This window comes from Ornithodoros turicata, chromosome 2 (genome assembly GCF_037126465.1).
Source record: "Ornithodoros turicata isolate Travis chromosome 2, ASM3712646v1, whole genome shotgun sequence".
Classification (NCBI taxonomy): Eukaryota; Metazoa; Arthropoda; class Arachnida; order Ixodida; family Argasidae; genus Ornithodoros; species Ornithodoros turicata.
The window spans coordinates 40,273,352-40,291,003 of record NC_088202.1 but is presented as its reverse complement, the minus strand read 5'-3'; the positions used below and the strand labels follow the sequence as shown (position 1 = coordinate 40,291,003).

The 17,652-nt window shown below is 45.8% G+C and overlaps 1 protein-coding gene across 6 annotated transcripts in view; it reads right to left on the bottom strand.

Moving 5' to 3' along the window:
- LOC135385315 (uncharacterized) overlaps nucleotides 1-17,652 on the bottom strand; it is a 56,362-nt gene that overhangs the window by 14,564 nt on the left and 24,146 nt on the right. Inside the window, exon 1 of one of the 6 annotated variants that reach the window (XM_064614560.1) lies at nucleotides 7,487-7,577. The exons of the other annotated variants lie outside the window; for them this stretch is intronic. The gene's annotated coding sequence lies outside the window, so the exon portion shown is untranslated. Of the gene's footprint in view, nucleotides 1-7,486; nucleotides 7,578-17,652 lie in introns of those variants that run through there. 6 annotated transcript variants of the gene reach the window in all.

Here is a 17,652-nt window from a genome sequence, read left to right as displayed (position 1 = left end):
CCGAAATAGCTGGGACGGAAAATAACGTGAGGGCCTCCGCAGCGGAATTGCACCCATTAGCCCCCGGGATGTCGTAGCGACCATACGAGTGACGCTGATGCTGCCGAAAACTGCCTCGTGTGGCGATCGGAAAGATATAATGTGAATGATGCGCTCACGCGAGAGGGGAATCTGATTTTTTGCGTGCTCTTCATTTTTATATATCTATCTTATCTTGAGGCGCGTGAAGCTGGGCAAAATAAAGACCAAAATCGTAAAATGTTACGACAGACGTTAATTCTCTATTTTTATTTCTCTCTCTCTCTCCTTTGCATTTTCGCTGACGTCGAAATACGGATCAGTTCAGGCTGGACAGTGGAGGCTGTAAAAACGTGGCTGGCGGCTGTGGCGGCTGTGACTTAACATCGTTATCAATTGTAGTTTACTGAAAAGCCAATGGAGAATGCGTGGCGTCAAGGCTTTTCGATGCATCGGGTTTTGTCTGACGGCGCTTGTGCAGCAGACATTCTATACCAGCTGCGGTGCCTCGAATAACGGACGGATAACCTCCGCATAAGGACCCGGCAACATCTGTGTAACTGGCGACGAAATATAAACAGAAGAGAACCACAGACAACACGTTAGCTTAAAACGCGCATGAGGCCTTCAATGAAGCTCATACAAAAAATCCAATATGTGTCGGAGTCAATGATCAAACGTGAACGCTTCTGATCTGCGGTTATAGGTGTGCGGCCGGTTGCACCACATCAACATGGCGTTCTCGCGAACTGCAGTGGCTAAAGTATAGGACGGACAAATCACCTATTTCCCCTGGTATTTCCCCTCTCCCCCACACGCGTTAACATGAGATGCACCGTACATCCATGCAGTGTAGTTACGAGCAACGAGAAATAGAACGAAAGAGAGAGAGAGAGAGAAGTTAATCGGCTTCACAAATGAACCAATGCGGTAGCGCATGTATTTGGAAATGAAATAGCCGTAGCTTCCATTCCCAATTATGTGCCGCGTCAATCCTTCATTTATTTATTTATTTATTTATTTATTTATTTATTTATTTATTTATTTATTTATTTATTTATTTATTTATTTATTTATTTCATAAATTTCACCAGCGTTATCGCACTGGTGTTGGTACATGTCCGCTTCACTTATGGGTTCTTTATTAAGCACTGCCACGGATCTCGAATCGATTTCCGGTATTGCGAAGGTAGAACGTTATATCGTCGTCATATCATACGCTGAACGTGGAGTGAATTACCATAATAAATCGCGTTGTCCTTAAGATACATACTGTAACGTGCATAATTTACACTCTTCGCTTCCCAGAGGCAGTTCTATAGCAGCCCGTGCGCAATGCAACCGAGGTGTACAAAGTGGTACGTGGAGCTTTACCAAGCAATAAAACCGTATCTCGTACTGCAGCCTCTCGTGGACTGACCCACTTCGTTTCGATAATTGGCCACTTAACCACAGCATAGCGATAAAACACGTCCCGTTCCTGTTGCATATGCCTCGCAGCTATCTGCCATTGTTTTTTCTTCGCGAGTATTGTTCAGCTCATGCTCTAAACGTACACAAAAATCATACGATTGCATGGAACTTCTCAACAGTGAGGGAACAGCGACTGACTCATACTCATAAACTGATTGATTTACCGCGTACTCTTTTGCTTCTGAGGAACAGCAATCTGACCCCATGCACAGCTAATCAATACTTTATACTGATAAGTTGATCCTTTATATTAAACGTACGAGCAGGGGCGATCTCGAAAATCACGACATCTTTCTCTGACCCTGCGTGTAAATCTATAGTGGTTGAGGCAGGTAAACATAGAGGGACAAGCTCTTTCAGTTTTTTTGTCTCCCGCTCCCCTTGATTGTAGTTCACCTGCGCAACGTTCCAGTAAGAATACCAGAGGTGGAATTACCCTCCTTACGAACCTAAACACGCTCTAAGAAAAAAAGATGTGCAAAATGGGGAGTAATTCCAGCTTCTAGTCCACCTAGACTGCAATTACTCCCCATTTTAGTCCCCGTAGACTGCAATTACTCCCCAGTGGACTGCTAATAGTCACTGAACTTCGCAAATGGTCTCCCGAATGTAACATGTCTACGTAAATATGTGCTCTACGTGAATTTGATGGAATAGGACTAACAGTATCTTTGTCAGGAGCATAGGCAAGCTAGTGGTGAGCAAGTACGTCAGCCACTGCAGTCCTCACAGGTCTCTACTGTCTATCGTCGGAGAATGCCAGCGATGAGCTCTTAAATGCTGTCGCATTTCAATGAGAATCCGCACAGCCATTTTAGCTAACGTAGCAATTTTCCATCCACGGAGAGGAAAAAACAGTTCACGTTTCTTTCTTGCGACATTGTGCCCTATGCATGTATCAAGATTTCGAATCACTTGACATATTACGGTTGACGGCATAATTCGAAGTATTTGCATTCATGCACACGAATTATGTACCTGGGACGGTTAGAAGAGAGCGTGAAATGCAGACCCCACTCTGTGACATTCATTTACTCCCCATTTACCCCAATTTTTGTACCAATGCATGGTCCCCAAAAGGACTACAATTACTCTTTTTTTTATTTCTTAGGGTGTACGAAATCAAAGCTGTACTACGTTTCTGATGGCCGCCACATATTATTCCATCTGAATATGTGTGCGTACTTTTTTTTTTCTGCAAATAAATGCGTAAGACACGGTGCTTTTGGTGAAGCATGGAGCGTGGATCGCATTTTTTTCGCCAACATCAGCATTATCAACATCAAACTTTGCTAGCAACTTCTCGAGAAACTATACGCATGACGGTGAAGTTGCCCGCCTTTGAAATTCTTTCAGTGAGACTCACACGTCTTATTTTCTTGCACCGTGTGCAGTATTTCTTCTGTGTTATGTGCTCACCGCAGTACAAATCCTCGCTGACATCAGCGGCGTTGTCTTCCCCGAAGAGATGGAAAGGGGCCAATTGTTTTTCACGTGAGATTTGGTGGTATACTGATGTAGAGATTTTCCAACCGGGGCACTCAGAGCAGTGTGCACATATATATGTCAAGTGGGAAGACAACAGTTGTCGATCTTGTTTCGATAATTTTTTTACTTTCAATAGAAAAAAGCGATTCTGATACAATACCTACATTATGACAGCAGCTTATTTCTTCATCGCAGAAACACCGTTTCGTGTTTACATGTACACACATTATTCCGTACACACACAAAATACACATCCATACACACACATTGCCGAGTATACCCGCATGACCAGGTACCCACTATAACACTATTCCGTACAGACGCCAAAGGTAGTGCGTGGTTATAATTTATTGACCTGGTTTTCAACGCATCGTTTCGATTTTTACTAGAGATGGGACGAATCCAGAATTTTGCGAATCCGAATCCGAATCCAAGGAAGGTTGTACGAATCCACGAGTCTTACGAATCTCGAATCTCTCGAATCCTTTCTTTAAAAAGAGTTCAAAAAGCCAAGAAAAAAAAACTTCTACTGAAAAGTGTTTTGAAGCAGAATATGATACATTTGCTTGATGAAAAAAAAAAAAAAAAAAAAGTTCAGTTTCGGGAGAAAATATACCCATATTTATTTATTTAACATTTACGTAATTTATTTAACATATTGTTCATCAACTACAAGAAATATATAAATTCTCGAGTCTGAATCATTTCCATAAAGCTAAAGCAAGAATCAAAGGCAAAACCATATTACTTTTAAACTTGTAATGTAACAGTTCCTGGCTGAATTCTATTAGTCCAGAGCAATGTGAAAGAAACAGGAAAACACCCGTCGGTCAATGAGGCTGTCGGCACACGCCGGAGGCGCCAATTTTAAAAAGAAACGAACAAACGTGGTCTGTGGATTCGAAAGATTCAATTCGACATTTTGGACACTAGGATTCGGATTCCCGAATCTCGAATCCCTGCCTAGGATTCGTGGATTCGGTTGGCACATCCTGTAGTGGACTGAGCACGAGCAAGATGATGAAGCTGATGAAGACGAACGTGGGACGAGAAATAAACGGTTATGTTCTCTGTGGCTCTGGCTCTCTGCAAGTCTAGGTAGACTACTACAAATTGGCGACGAGGTTACTCAGGTCACACAGGTGACACTTACATTCACACTTACAGGTCACATTACTTACAGGTCACACTTACATTCAGGTCACACAGGACAAACCAAGATGAAAATGCTTGCTAGATCCTACGTGTGGTGGTCTAAAGTATAGATAAGGACATGGAGACACTCTGCCGTGGCTGTGAACAGTGTGCAGAATTCAGCGAGCAGAAGCGGCCCGTGCGACTGCACCAATGGGAACCTCCCAACTCAGCGTGGAGCCGTATTCACTGCGATTTTGCAGAGTTTCAAGGCCATCACTTCCTCATTGTCATTGACGCCTACAGTAAATGGCCCGAGGTTGCGTATATGCCGTCAACAACTGCCTCTGCAACCGTTGCAACGCTGCAAGAAATATTTGTTCGGCAAGAACTTCCCGAGCAAATCGTCACCGATAACGGGCCCCAGTTCACGAGTTCAACGTTCAAGGAATTTATACAGCAGCATGGTATTCAGCATACCTTGACTCCGCCGTAACATCCTAAATCTAATGGTCAAGCGGAAAATTTCGTGCGGACATTCAAGACTGCTTTGCGGAGAGGAGGTACTAAGAAAGAGGCTATCCAGTCGTTTCTCCTGCAGTATCGCATTACACCGCACGCAACTACAGGACAAACACCATCCATGCTTCTCATGGGAAGACAACTACGCTCCGCCCTCGACCTCCTCCGTCCAGGCTTGGACCAACGTTTCCTCGGAGCAAGAAACCGGCAGAAGGAAAATTATGACCGTAAATCTTAAGCACGAGATTTCAGTGTTGGGGATGCTGCCTGGACTGCCCATCCGCCGGACAAACGCCACTGGTCAAAAGCAACAGTTACCGCAAGGATTGGCAGGGCCATGTACGAAGTACAGCTAGCCGATGGCAGGCAACGCAGAGTACATGCTGACCATCTGAAAGTCAGATTAACCTCAGCATCCTCTAAGTCGATCCAACCATTGCCCTGGCCAGAAACGGACACAACGACAGCGACGTCAGAGAAGCCAGCCCAAGAACAGAACCTTCCCAGTCCGCCGCGGTACCCGGAAAGAAATCGCAAACCTCCGTCGCGATACGTCCCATCTTGAAGAGAGGAATGTAGTGGACTGAGCACGAGCAAGATGATGAAGCTGATGAAGATGATGAAGACGAACGTGGGACGAGAAATAAACGGTTATGTTCTCTGTGGCTCTAGCTCTCTGCGAGTCTAGGTAGACTACTACATCCCTAATTTTTACGTTTTGCTTTTCTCCTCTCTGCAGTGTTGCTCTCACATCAAGCTTGTAGGTGCTACTGTGTGTGTCGCGTTATTTACTATACCTCGCTTCGCTTACGGTTTAGCATCGCCTCGTAACCCATTTCTGCGAAGTTCCCGTCGAATTCTGGCTGAACTCCAGGTCTGCAGCATGTCAGACGTCACGTTTTCGTAAGTGTGGTTGGGAACACCTCAGGGTGCGGAGTCGCGGCTCGGTCTAGACGTCGCAACACAATAATATTCTCTACGTTCTGTAAGAAACGTTTCTCTACGTTTCTGAAAGAAACGATAGAAAAAGAAACGTTTCTCTACGTTTCTCTTTTTTTTAAAGGGGGTAGACTATATAGGCACAAGACGCGGGCGCCTGTTCGGAGCGTGCATCTATACTTTGTTTTCTTTTTGGTTTGTTTTTGTTGTAAATTATTATTGAAAAGAGTAAACTAAAAGAAGCAGAAAGGCTGCCTCAGGACAAACAACACACGTAATATCGTGTGTTGTCACCTGAGTTGTAAAACCTGCGGTTGTCATTTCCTTACAATTTCTTCACCTTGAAACCGACGAAAAATCATCTATTCTATGCGGCCGTAAAATATACTATTCATGGTGTGCAACCGCAACATGTGTAACAGGCCAACAGCACGCCACAGCGGAGCTAGTGGCAGGTAGATCGCTCGGAAGCACATAATAAGAGAAGGAGAGTGGTACTGCTTGAGCGAAGTTACGCAAGATGATATGAAAATGAAGTGGTGCAATGTCGCAGCCACGACCAACTTCCTTGGGCCCACCGGTTTGCTCAAGGGAATTTGGTGTTTTGGTGTTTGGCGTATCGGCGGGCAGGCAGGTCGCCCTCTCTTTCTTATTTTTCTTTCGGTAAACGATACACCCCCCCCCCCCCCACGGTGCTCGCTTTCGGTGCTTTCTTTCCTTTTTTGTCTCAGAGAGAGGGGCAAGTAAGGGTCGCACCCCCCCCTCCCCCCGGAATTTCCGAGGTCTCCTGTGAAAATTGTGCACTCTTTAGATCATGATTATTTTCAGATGTCATAATATGAACCTCTGAGCACCCGCACAGTCCGCAGCGTCCGTCTCCAGGAAAGGGGGTTGCACATCTCCATAGAGGGTTGCACACCTTGCTCCCCCCCCAACCAATTGGAAAAACTCCTGGGAACGCCCATTGGAAGGACACTGTAAGGCACCGGTGAAACACTTCTTGTCATCGTGAGCATCTATTTGTCGTTGTGGTTGCTCTCACGGACGATATCACATTCCAAGTGGTCGTATTGCACACTATACAAAGACTTGAAAATTTGGTTTCCTGCCCTTCAGATGCGACTTACAACTTACGGAATTATGCAACGCAACACGCAACGCCATTCTTTCCAACCGGAGGGAGAATGGTTGACGCGATTAACGGTTAAAATAAAAGTTGACGGGTCCTGCGGCACTTGTAGTAGCATCTTTTTTTGTGGCAACAGTATACTTGCGCCGCGCAAAGAAACATGAAATTGAAGAAAGTGGTCTAGTGCGGATGACGATGATGATTGGTTGCCTAATGAGAGTTTGTTTGAAAGAGCAGAGAGACGCAGCAGCCTCTCTTTGACGTAGAATTTACGTCTTTCCGATGGTTTACGTAACAGAAACCCAAGAAATTTCATGCAGCGTTTTGCGTTACGGAGCATATAACGCGTGTCCGAAAGCGTATATAGAGTCCGAAAATCTGCAGAGCAGTGGTGTAGCCAGAAAAGTACTTGAGGAGGGGTTCTACGGGAACTTTACATAGGGAATTTATTTCCCTCTCGTTTTCCCTCTCCTAATTGGACTTCCGACGGTACCATTTCGGGAAAGGGAGGGGGGGTGAACCCCCTAAACACCTCTATCTACCTATACGCCGCTGCTGCGTCTACGGCTCCTACACCAATTTCTGTCAAGGTGGCGTGGCCTTGTCCGGTACTTGTGTGCCTTTAGCCCTTCGGCCAAAGAAAATATTGCCTTATATAAACAAATAAACAAAATTTCGGCCCAACGCTCTCAGACACGCTCGGTCACCAAGCAACGGCCGTCAACATCGTCCGCGTGAGGTTCTTTAGCTGTTTCAGAACTGTCAACTAGTGCTGCAACTTACCAGTCAAGGTCGTCAACCCATTAACACAGTTAACGGTAACAGTATTTTTCTACGCCGAAAACTGCGCGGACCTCTCCAACGGAAACGGCACATGTTCATTAAAGCGCAGCTTAAATAACTTGGTGTTCTTGGCTCGCCCATCATCAGCTTTTGCTTCTGTTCACAAGATACCCAAGCAGCACCTGAAAGTCGAGTGCAATAGGGGTGGACGGGTATGCGGAAGGCCTTGAACAGGCTCGTGAAACTAAAGAACATTGATAAGACACATACCGTCCACCCCTATTGCACTCGACTTTCAGTACATTGTGCTGCTTGGGTACCGTTTGAGGGACACTGCACCGGCGACGCGATAAAATGCTCGGATGCGCACGAGCCAAGTGCGGATTGCGTCTATACATGTTGCATAATCGTCCACATCTGACAAAATGAACTTCCTCATGCAGTGCGGAGAATGCTGGAATGCGCCACTCTTGTGTATACTTGTCTCGAGCGTGTAGGAGTAGGTGAACGTCGCATTCCGTCCATTCTGAAAGAGGCTACTTCCGATATAGAGAGCAACCTTATTTGGCGCCACGTGTAGCACAACTATGTGTTGTGTTGGAGGAATACGAATTTGATCAAAACTGCATACATTAAGTACGTATTTGAATGCGCTAAATACAGCTTGAAAGATATCGTTATTATTATTATGTAAGAGGCAAGGCTTTGGCTGTTCTTGGGCACGTTAATAAATATTATTATTATTATTATTATTATTATTATTATTATTATTATTATTATTATTATTATTATTATTATTATTATTATTATTATTATTGTTATTGTTATTATTATTATTATTATTATTTAGTGGCTCAAAAGCAACTCAGGCCATAATGCCCGAAACCTGAGCCCAATCTTCAACTTGTCCTCCCGTAATCGCCACGAGCTCTTGCGCGAGCCTACCCTTTGGAGCGCGCGCACTTTAGATATAACGGTAACACTTAATGTGACGAAACAGTTAAAATTAGATTGGTCACGCTAAAATATCTGTATACTTGAAAGACATAAGCGAGAGAATTAGTCGAGGCGACCTTCAACCAAGAACGACGCAAACGCATAAGCCCTTACAATTAGCTCAAGCAAATGGTGTCGACGCAAGGCTTCGAGACCTCCGTAGGCCGTTTCTTTTTTTTTTTTAGTTACTTGAATTGAGAGATATTCATGGGAGCAGACGCGTAAGCGCGTTTTAAATTTGATTCCCCCACAAGTAAGGGGAGCGAGCCGGAAAAGGAGGTACGTTCCATTCAATAGATTTGGATAGCTTGATGAAATGGGCCTGATTGTATTTAGAAAAGCTCTTATAGTTTGTTGGTTTTCTCTTAACGAGATGTAGGAAGGATAAGCAGAGTCGTGCTAGCAAATCGACTTGATAGGAAGTTTTAAGAAACATACGTAGAGACACGTGTCATTTCGGTGTCGAAGTGCGGACAAAGTCTAAGCTTCATGAGGCATTAGCCGTTTCTAATTGTGACATTTAACATTAGACTATTTTGAAGTGACCCTAGGGCCCGATCTTCAACTTAGCGTTGTCTCATAAATGGTGGTGGTGCTGAAAGAGCTCGCCGTTGTCGGCCTCACAGAGGTGGGCAACGTCACGACTGACGCCCTGAGGAATGTGCGTCCTGGGCCGACTTCTAAGGGAACTGTGCCGACATATGTCTGACAGCGTCTGAGGAAAACCCAGGAAAAACCCCAACAGCACAGCCAGCAGCGGGATTCGAACTCGGGTACCTCCCAGTCTGGACGTGACATGGGCAGCACGCTAACAACCATAACTGAGCCACGCGAGCTGTTCGGCCCGCGATTCGCCACGAGCTCTCGCGCGAGCCTAGCAAAGCGGCTTTGGAGCGCTCGAACATCAAATATAGCGATAACGATCGCTATTTGAAAGTTGAAGATCGGGGCCCGGTCGGAATACGATACCGAAGTTGCACATTCCAACTCAGCAAGCACAAGCTCGTCACGCGCAATTGTCGTTGAGTGAATTCGAATGGACCAGTTAAGCAATTTCGCACAGCTTGAGGCATCGGAAGCACTCCTAACAATAATTTAGGCATTACCAAAGACGATGGAGTCGGAAACCCCAGCGTACCCAACGTTGACATTTACAAATACATATACGAAGGGAGTTGCCTCAGGACAGAGACCGTTCTTCTTCTGTGCAGGCTTCTTCGCCCAGAAGAACAGTCTCTGTTCGAAATATCGGCGGCTCATGTCCTGAGGCAACTCCCTTCGTACTTCTCTACCGGTTCGCTGGATTTCTACCTATCTACAAATACATATAGTACACTGATTCATGCGGAATGATTTTTTTTTTTCATCTCTGATGGACGTTATTGCCTTTCAATTGTCATTGGTGGAGTTCCGCAAAACAAGCCTCTTCCGCAAGCGATCGTCCTCTGCTCAGCCTCTACTTTTCTCGCAATCAATTCCCGTTTTCCCTCAGTTTGCTCAGGTGGCGCTATATTCGGCAGCAGTTTAATTGAACCGTTGCCCACATAGCTACGACAGCGAACAACCTATTTAGTTTGCACACCGGTTGCATGTTTGCTGGTCGTTCACCTTTGTTGCGGACTCTTGTATACTCGGTACATGCTGTACATATCTCACCCGCACTTGGTGAATCATGACGACATCGTGTTGTATGCAGAGCCGATGACGTCAGAGACCTGCATACAGTTGCGGCCGGTCACTGCGCCGTGCATTGCGTGACAAACACGTCGCCAAAATAGTTACGCAGACTAACGGTTCCGTGATGTTGTGAAATATGCCCTACAGGAGAAGCTAGCGTGCCATGTCCCCCCCCCCCCCCCCCCCGTCCTCTAAAAAAAAACTGGTAGTGTGTCGGGAGTCATCGGTACACATAGGTCTCACCTCGAGGTCTGGATGGTTGTTTGCGTCATCAAGACGTCTTAAATTTCATATCGCAAATATCACATCGGCAGTGCCATCATCACGGCCGTTTGTCTTTGTTTTCTTCGGGGTACAGGGGAAAAACTACATACCTACAACAACACATAAATGAAATGAAGTGACGATGAATCAGGAAATTTGTCACTTAATTTTGCGGTTCACTACGTCAAGGCTCGTGGCCTGTGTGTGATGTGAAATGGTGAGGTGATGGGTGAATAATGTGCCTGGTATGACAAAGTTCCGTACGACCGCGAAATATCCATAGCGCTAACCCAATCAGTCATCGCATAAATCCCACATGACTGGGTAATGTTATTGCACGAGGCGTAAAAGTCAATATGAATTGAGTTCAGATAAAGCGTGTAGAGGAGGAAACCAGTGTCTCATAGAAAATCCAGGGATGAAAACAGTGCTCGACGGTGCTGCGTGGCATTAGGCTAGGGACCTAGCACTGATGCCAACATAAGCGGTACCTCAGTAGCGCTGCTCAACCCGTCTCATAGAAGCTTTCTCGCATTATTATGATACAGGTCACAGTCCATGACCGCACGCTCGATATCAGCCAACGCAGCACAGTGACATCATTACCATCGTTTCACCACGGCCAATCCTGCTCTTAAAGAGCGGGGTGAAGGATAATCCGAGACGAAGCCTGTGTATCGCAGATACAAAGAAAAATTGTATGCCATATATATGTACGGTAGGAAGGTGGTGGGAGGCAGGGTGGTCAGAGTTCGACTTGGGCCCGTACGTGGAATATCACTCAAAAATTACTCTTGGTCGCAATGCTCCATTAACAGTCCCTTATTGATTAACACGCATTCCTAACGATATTCTGTAGTAGAAAATTCACACAGAATGCCGACCGTACGGTGGTTTACAACACCACACGTAGTTTGTCAAATGGCACAAAGTTGATGCTGAGACTCTGAACAAAATCTCAGTCATTCCTGACCCGGATGTGCTCCTCCGGTTTCGGACCATTCGGGTGAAACCATTCGATCAGTTTAGTTCATGAGACCGAAACGTCACGGGTGTTCCAGTATCCCGGAAACCAGGACAAATTTCGTATAAACGATCGATTCATGTACCGTATTCCCACCGCAAGAAGCCCCATACTACGCCCAAGTTTGATTCCATCTCAGCCATCGAGGCCAGCGCACCAACGCCACCGTCCTGCCCCAATCGATACCAGCGCGAGGAAAACCGCCTGGATCCGGATATCGCGCACTCAGGCTACGGCCGCTCGTCGGAAGAACACGCCTACGTCCGTCGCCAAAGCTATAAAGTTATACATAAACCCGCGAAAGGTTTCATAAGAGAAGGCTGTGACGTAAAATGCTTTCTCGGTAGTCGATGCGTGCACACCGTTTGTCTTTGGCTCAATATTGCCCGGCCAGTATGCAAGGCGACAACCATGCGAGAATGACATAGGTTGTGCCAATCCAACGATTTGCCCTGACAATAGACCATATGGGTTGCAGCCGTCATTCGCATTACTAGCATAATTCTCGAGGAGGAACCAGAATAGGAGGAAGAAAACATCTCGCGCCTGGATGAATAGCCAGCAGGGAGTTTGTTTAGCGAGCTTCCGTGTGGGTAATGTGCGTACATGAATCAGCACGAACAATACATTATTGTTTCCTCGAAGCATTGTCAATAACCGAAGCATGATATAGTCTTGCGTCCCGAGTGAGCAATCTACGGACTTCGCAATTTGCATGGAAAGAGCGTGTGGAATGGGTCTTCAAAAAAAAAAAAAAAAAAGTCGCACTACCCTTTCGCCGTGTCGAGTCATGGAGTTCTTCTTCTTCTTGTTATTTTTTCGATAGTCTGAGGCACCATGTATTTGTTGTACATTTTGTTTGATTACAGCAATAGCTCAAGCCTACAAACTGAGGTGCATTATCTACACATTCTAGCGTCAGGATAAGCTCCTCTCGCCCTCAGACTTGCGCGCCCTTGCGTACTTGCGCACCCACAGCGTGCCGAGCGGCTCTTCGGGGTCTCACAAGGGAAGAATGACTGAAGCTCTATCCTTCGGCATGAAGATACCTAATTAGAATGGCCAATATCGCTCTCATACCCTACAGCAATCGAACTCAATGGAGGTAGCGACCGGATCACTGCGGTATATCGTGAACTATATACTTGGGGGACGAGCGCGCGCGAACGCTTACACTCTAAGAAAACAAGGTGTAAAATGGGAAGTAATATTGCAGCGTCTTATAGTCCCCCTCTACTGCAATTACTCCCCATTTTAAATTAATAAATTGGTCATAATAAATTGGTCTCCCGAATGCAGCAGTCTACGTAAATATGTGTTCTTCGTGAATTTTGGTGGAATAAGGCTATATAAGTTAGCTAGCTTATCAATTTCTCACGCACACAGAAGAAAAAAAATAGTTAGAGGTTCTTTCCTGCGAAATTGTGTCCTATGCATGTCGCAAGATTTGATATCACGGTTGACGGTTTAATTCGAAGTATTTTCATTCATGCACATGAATTATGTACTCTTAGAACAGATCGTGAAATGTAGTCCCCACTCTGCGACATTCATTTACATTTATTTTAAATTAATATTTGATTACAATATTTTAATTATATATATATATATATATATATATATATAAATATATGCATATATATATAAAAATATATATTAATATAATATATTTTATAATATACAGGGTGGGTGCAGATAAAGCAGCCCCACATTTAAGCATGTATGGCGTTCCCTGCTTACCGCATGAACTTCCGGTGGCGCGGGATGTCGCATTTACATGATGAAAACGAACAGCCAAATCGTAGTAACCAAACTCCACCTAACAAAAAAGTTATCCACGCAAACCTTGCTCTCCGTGCATCCCGATTTTCCTATGCGGAAGTCAATATGGCGGTCACGGCACAGTTGAGTCTAGCTACCGCTAGGCGTACCAGATCTCGGTTTGTTTCTGCGTGAGTGGCACCCCCAGCGGTAGGGCGATGCAATTGTGCTACACTGCCATGTCCCATTGGAAATACACGGTGCGAAGTTCGCGTTGCTAACGATTTTATTGCTCGAAGTCTGGTTACCACGATTTTTTTTTCTCGATTTGCACTGCACAAATTTTCATTTGTGCGGTGCGTTTCATTTTCAAATTCCTTTTTCCCCAAGATTGCCATTGAATGGAATAACCTCCCGCCCCACATCGTTACCATAACTGACCCGTCTCAATTTCATAATTCTACAGGGTGTCCAAAATCAAGCTTTCACTAGCACTTTATAAATAGGCGGACAAAAGAAAACTGGTGTTATTTTTCTGTTCCTTGAGTAAGAAACAGGTGCTACATAACTACCAGCACCTGTTTCTTACACAAATAGCGTAAAGTTATCATCCGGTTTCCTGTCATCGCTGTGTTTGCGATGCGCTCGTGAAAGCTTAATTTTGAACACCCTGTATTTCCAGTGTATAAATCTTGCGTGTGCCGTCTGATGCCTTTTAACAGACTAGAATCTGCTAAAGAGCATACAGAGAGCTGACAGTATACTGTCACTTCTCTCATCCCTATACCCTGAAGGGCGAGGACCAACAAGCACGAGGAGATACTTTGTATGAGAAGCAAGAGCCAGTAGCTCGTCCTAGAACTGCTATGGATATAAACTCGCTGGATGTACAATGCAAGCGGCTTCCGCCATTCGTGCTTTTTCGCGTTCCTTATAATTATGTATCACTTTAACCACCACGCTCTACTCATCCAATCGTGAAGTCACCTGCCACCAACTGCGAAGGGTGTCCGCTTAATTCGTGAGATTATCGACAAATATTTGTCCCGGACGAGCCGATATCAACTTCCATTGCCACTTGTTCTCCGTTGGGAGCGCTTGTACGGGTCCTTACTCCGAGTATAAACCTCGCTAATTCGTTAATACACACAGTTGTGTGTATTAAGTGTATTGTGTGTACAGGGGGGGGGGGGGGGTAATGTAGAACATTGCGCACAACATGTACACAACATTAGCGTATAGAACGGAACAACGCATGTGTTTCAGTTAAAACGTCTTGCCGTATTAAGAATAAAAACTATCAACATTGATTTTCCCTTGCCCCGACATCTCGCGTGTAGAAAAACCACACTGAGAGATTTCGGCGTCAATTCATATGCCCCTCTCGAAACTGATAAATCGCTTTCGAAAGGCTTGTCTCAACACTGCTTTCTTTGTTCAATCTTCAATGCTAAGGCGATTCACGTCACATCATCTATCCTTGGCCATTTATTATCTGATTGATTGATTGATTGATTAAAGAAAACATAAAATAGAGATTTTGGCTTTATTAGTGTGAGGCCAGCAGCTCCACATCACTTTACATTGGTAAAAAACTCGTGGAACGATGATGATGATGATGATGGCGATGATGATGGTGGTGGTGGCGGTGATACCGACAAAAAAGGATTGCAAATACTAAGTTGTCATAAAACACATAAACAGTCGAACAGTAAAACCCACAAACAGCCGAAGTTTCAATTTTTTTTTTTGTCCGTACTGCACCAATGTCTCGGAAATTGTCACCACGGCTATGGTGATGACTCCGACAAAGCACGATTACAAACACAGAGTTCATCACAATCATTGCTTATCTATCAATCATCAATCACGTATCTCGTACGGAGTCTCACGTTCGTAGCATAGTCCATAATTATTATTATTTTTTTTTTCGTGTTAGCGTCGCAAAACAACTATGGCTATGAGCGGCGTACAGACGTGGAGAGAGGAAGGAATGAGGGACAGAGGGGGTTAGTATGCGTCCTGAAAGCCTGCATGAAAACACGGGTAAAACCCCAAACAGCGCAGCCGGTGCGGGGATTCGAACCCGCGTTACCTCCCAGTGTCGGCGTGCAAAATGGCCATCCTAACCACAATGGCCACGGGAGCTGGTCCATAATTCAATGAGGCTGGTGAACCCCACCTGTTCAGAACGCGTTTCGTTTTCGGTCCGTTACTGTTTTTGCAAAATAATGCGGTCTCGACAAATATGAATCAACACCCGCGCCCGTTTAAAATGCCCAGTCTGCTGCCATCAGCTGCCAAAACAATAAGGCCCACGCGCAATTCCCGGTAATCCCCGGAAATCCATCGGAGGCACGACTCGCTCCGTGCGCCACGAACAACAGAAGGTTGAGCAGATATAAAGAGATGATGGCACAGGCGTGGTTCGCCTATAAGCGAATCACCCATCTTCAAGGGCACTTTTTCAGGTTTGACAGCGCGCCGAACGTTGTCGAGCGGTCGACTGTGACCGCCGCCGTCTGACTATGCCTTTCAGGCACTCTGATGGAGATCTATAGGAATGTTGAAACAGGGGATGCAACGTATGGCTCTTTCACGGTGACAGCCTTCCGTGCGTTTGCGTAGCACAAGATGTGTTTGTTCTTTCATAGCTGCGACAGCACTGTTTTCTTTTTCTTTTCTTTTTACCTTCACTGGGTAGGCATTTAGTTTTCATCGAGTGACTGCAATGCAGAAACACTGCATCACTATGCCGTCCATTAGAGATGGTTCGCTGATATTGTATTCTATTACTGGAAGACGCTGTTGTATTTTCCGAAAGGAAATTTGCAGACGCATATGTTGCCGTAAGTGCCTCATTCAGTGGAAGAACTGCCATCGAAAGGCATTTGAAAAGAAACGTGGCGTCCGTTGTTTGCCATCTAATCAATATTCGTTCGTTGAAGGTAGAAAGAACAATGCAAATAACAAAAGCTCGCGAAGGAAGTCCAATATTTATCAGTGCAGTGAGTGCAATGCTGTGAACGCCATTGTGTTAGCCTTCAAATTGCAAGAGTGGTTCTACGAACCATATCAGTTAAAGCGACTTACAACCCCAGATTGTGTATTACGACGCCGTAAACAAGCCAAAACTCAAGAGAGAACAGTCCGTATATGATATATAACGCGAAATACGCGAAGCGCAGTGGAGGAGGAAAGAAATGGGGCAACGTACACTGCAAAGCTGCACTTCGTCCACGAAACATGTGGTACAGGTGTACTGCCATCAGATAGGGAACCTAGCTATGGTTGTGGTAAGTACTGGTACCGGTGGTGTACTGATGAAATGTGCGATTTTACGTGAACTGGGGTGACATTTTGTCTGCAGGTCACTTTCATGTTTACTTCTGATGCGTCCCCGTGTAGCGCCCATGAAACATTTGGAGTGCATTTCGCCGATTGTGTCGCGCGAAGCGTGAAAACAAGATTATCAGAATAAAGACAAAAAAAAACATCGGCATGTATTGGCGCCTCTAGAGTTCCGCAGTTCGCATATATCGAACCGAATCAGCCTTCAATGAGCCCTTGTGCAACACTCGTGCGTTTTTTCCTTGCAGTGTCACTGGCGTACCCGTCCGCGACTAGGCTGACTCACGCACGAGTGTTTCTCGCATGAACTCCTCAGCGCGACCTCAGACGACAGTCGTCCGGAACTCTGTGACCTCATCAAAAATGCCCCGCTCACTCAAGCAGCCCGTGGAAGCAGATCACGTGATCAGATGGTGGAGCTGTTGCTACACGCGCGTCACCTCGCAGCAATAATGTGCGAGCGCACAAAAGAACCCTGCGTGATAAAACGCCTCCTCCTTACTTCAACCCCGTGGAACCCTGCGCTCTCGATACATGTGCGTCGCTTTTGGTGAAAACGCTGCAAACAGCGTGAGAAGGCCACCGTGCCACGGCAAAAAAAAAAAGAAAGAAGCGCCGGCTTCTCCAGCTGTTGTTTTCGAACGCCAGAGGACGGAGGAGAACTGCACTGTTACCAAGGGCCGGCCACGTGATTCCCGTCGATACCCTCCTCCGCCCCCGCTCTCTCGCTTTCTTCGGCAGTCAGCCGTCAGCTCGAGAGCCTGCCCCGTCAGTCGTGCCTACGAAGCCGGCACGCGAGGATAACAGTGAATATAACGCGACGAACATGCGTTGAAGCACCCCTGTGTACCGCCTCCTTCTCAGTCTTCTCTTTTTTGCGTAACCGCACCAAATTTTGCTGTAAAGCTTCGCTTTGTGACGCTCCGTCCTAAGTTTGGTGGTGGTGGTGGGGTAATGTAGGGGGAAGGTGCGGTCAGCCTGCTCTGGAGTGGCGGCTCGGTGCACCCAGGGGAGGGTGAAAGGTGGAGGGGAGGGTGAAAGGTGGAGGGGAGAGACGATGATGGCACAGGAGAGGGGGGGGGGGGGGGTGCTA